Below are 3,719 nucleotides of genomic sequence, written 5' to 3' on the forward strand. Positions count from 1 at the left end.
TGTTCTCTATGTTCCAAATCGTGAGTACAATTTATTGTCAATTAGAAATATTTGTCATGATTTAAAATGTCTTACTAAATTCTATCTGAATGGCTGTGAATTTCAGGATACGGAATATGGGAGGACGATTGGTAATGCTAAGTTGTGTTCAGGCTCTACATTCTGCAACCTAGTCTATCTACAGAAAATGTCTCATGTTATTCAACTTCCCTTTCAAATAAACGTTCTGAGATAATGTTGTGGCATCGTAGACTAGGACATCTCAGTTTTTTTGTATTTGGCAAAACTTTTTCCGAACTTATTTATCAATGAAGTCTTTAGTTCTTTTCATTGTGAAAGTTGTCAATTTGCAAAACACACTCGATTTTCTTATCTAAACATTGCGTACAAACCTTCTAAACCATTTTCATTAATTCACAGCAATGTGTAGGGACCCTCCTGCACTAACTCTTTAAATGATAAACGATGGTTTGTGATTTTTATCAATGACCACACTTGTCTCACTTGGCTATTTCTCATGAAGGAAAAATCTGAAGTTTGTGAAATCTTCAAAAACTTATTCGTCTTAATCCATAATCAATTCAAAGCCACAATTCAAGCTTTCAAAACCGATAACGGACGTGAATTATTCTCTTCCAATCTCGGCGACTTCTTAAGATTAAAAGGCATCATCCATTTAAGCTCCTGTGTTGATACTCCCCAACAAAATGGAGTCGCCGAAAGAAAAAACCGTCATCTACTCGAGGTAACTCAATCCCTTCTAGTCGACTCAAATGCTCCCAAAATATATTGGGGCGATGCCATATCCACCGCTGCCTACCTTATCAACCGTATGTCATCACACATTCTCCAATTCCAAAGTCCAATTGAAACTCTCTTAAAAAAATTTCCCGATTCCAAAATCGCATCCAAATACACTCCCGCAAAGATTTTTGGATGCACCTCCTTTGTCCACATTCATAACCACAATCGAAAGAAACTCGACCCTCCAGCCACGAAATGCATTTTTTTAGGATACTCACCAAATCAGAAAGGGTACAAATGCTATTATCCTTGCTCCAAAAAGACTTTATACTCTATGAATGTCTCATTCTTTGATGATAAACCCTTGTACCACCATGTTGAGGGGGAGAATCTCAATAATCTTCAACATGATGGACCTCTCTAAAACATTATCTCTAATATATTTGTACATGTACCCGAATCAATCCCTAAAATATCATCTCCAATAGAAGTCATATCCGAATCCACAACCACTTCTTCACCAACCGCACATCCACCTCTCGAAGTTACACCTTAACCCACAACCACTTCTTCACCAACCTCACATCCACCTCCTTTGGAAAAAAAGCTAAAAGTTTACATTCGATGAAAAACACAACTTGCACCCATCCATGAATCCTCCTCGGGCCTGAGTCTAACAGAAATTTTAGGTACGATAGTTAATCATGATATTTCACCTATTGACTTACCTATTGCTCTCAGGAAAGGTGTTAGGTCATGCATAAATCATCCGATCTTGAAATTTGTTTCATACAAATGTCTATCGGATTCATATCGGGCCAACATTGCTGACTACGACAACATGAAAATACCTACATTCATTCATGAAGCCTTCTAACAACTAGAATGGAAACGTGCCATTAATGAAGAAAATGACACACTTATAAAAAATCATACATGGTCCCTCTGTGAGCTTCCAAAGGGAAAGAAACTCATCGAATGTAAATGGATCTTCAAGACAAATATAACTCAGACGGATCGATTGAAAGGTACAAAGCTCGTCTAGTCGCCAAAGGATTTTCCAATCATATGGGATAGATTACTTCGAAACTTTTGCGCCTGTTGCAAAACTCAACATCATCCGAATACTTCTATCTTTAGCGGTTAACAAAGATTGGGAACTACACCAACTCAACGTAAAAAACGCCTTCCTAAATGGAGACCTTGAAGAAGAAGTCTACATGAAAGTGCCTCCTGGTATTAGTGCTTCACTTAACGAACTCTGTCGCCTCCATAAATATCTATATGCTCTCAAACAATAACCAAGGGCATGGTTCGAAAAATTCTCAATCTCCATCATCGAGTATGGCTTCTCTCAATATCAAGCCGACCACACTATGTTTGTCAAGATTGCTCCAAATAAAAAGATCACAATCCTCATTGTCTACGTTGATGACATAATCATAATCGGGGACGATGAAAAAGAGATTCAAAATTTGAAAGAGTTCGTTAGTGGCCAATTTGACACCAAAGATCTCGGACCCCACAAGTTTTTCCTAGGAATGGAACTTGCCCGATCATATAAGGGAATCTCCTTATCTTAAAGGAAATACACCATAGACTTTTTAAAGGAAACCGAAATGCTTTGATGTAAGTCTGCCGACACCCCCATAGATTCAGTCCACAAACTTTAAAATAACAACAACGATACTCCAACCGACAAAGGACCAGCGACACGTGGGGCGACTCTTGTACTTATCTCACACTCATCCCGAAATTGGCTTCGTAGTGAGCATTGTTAGCCAATTCATGAATCGCCCTTCCGAAGATCATATGAATGCAATTTTCAGAATTCTAAAGTACCTAAAAGGTTCTCCGAGAAAAAGCCTTCTATTCACAAGTAAAGACGACAAGTCAATTCGTGTGTTCACCAATGCCGATTGGGCTGGGGACATTACCGAAAGAAAATCCACCTCTAGATATTGTTCGTTTGTATGGGGCAACCTCGTCATATGGAGAATCAAGAAATAATCCATTGTCGCTTGGAGTAATGCCGAAGCTGAGTATCGTTCTCTTGCACTCAGAATTTGTGAAGGAATTTGGATACGCTGCATCCTTGTAGAGTTAGGATTGCCTCTAGATGGACTTATTCAAATGATTTATGACAACCTAATTGCAATCAGTATTGCAAAGAATATGGTTCATCATGATAGAACCAAACACATTAAAATTGATCGTCACTTTATTTCAGAGAATGTCAATAAAGGCTCTATTGCACCCTCTATGTTACATCTCGCAATCAGGTGGCTGACATACTCACCAAAGCTCTTCCCAAGCCAAATTTCAAAGAATTATGTGGCAAGTTGGACACATTCAATATCTACTACCCAACTTGAGGGGGAGTGTAGAATTGGGGGAGTGTAGAATTATCTCTCAATTATGGAAAGTCAGTATAAAATCAATTAATTAGACTAATTGATTTGCTAATTGACTAACAATGGAATGTTGAGAAAGTCAGTAGCAAATCAATCAATTAGACTAATTGATTTGCTAATTGATTGAAGATTTGTCGTTGATTGTCAAATCAAATATATGATTTTATTGTTTAAATCATTTCTTTTCTTGTAAATGTAATTTTTATTATTTAAACACTAGACCTCCTATGTAAAGTACAAATAATAAAATTCTCTACAATTTTCTCTCTCTAAATTTTCTATAATTGTGATAATTAAACACTAATTAAGGAAAATTATTCAAAATTCCTAAAATAATTTAAGGATAAAATATTGTATCTATTTTACCCAAATTAGGCTAAAGAAGAGGGTGAAAATAATTAATTATGATTTAATCATGAATTATGTTTAATTTAAGAAATAAAATACCCCAAAATAACCAAAAACATCCAAAAAATAAAATATCATATCTTAATTTGATTCCAAAAATATTTTTTGTGAAATTTTTGATGAAGTTAATTTTAAAGGGATTAAAAATCAATT

Source organism: Impatiens glandulifera, chromosome 7 (genome assembly GCF_907164915.1).
Source record: "Impatiens glandulifera chromosome 7, dImpGla2.1, whole genome shotgun sequence".
NCBI classification, from domain to species: Eukaryota; Viridiplantae; Streptophyta; class Magnoliopsida; order Ericales; family Balsaminaceae; genus Impatiens; species Impatiens glandulifera.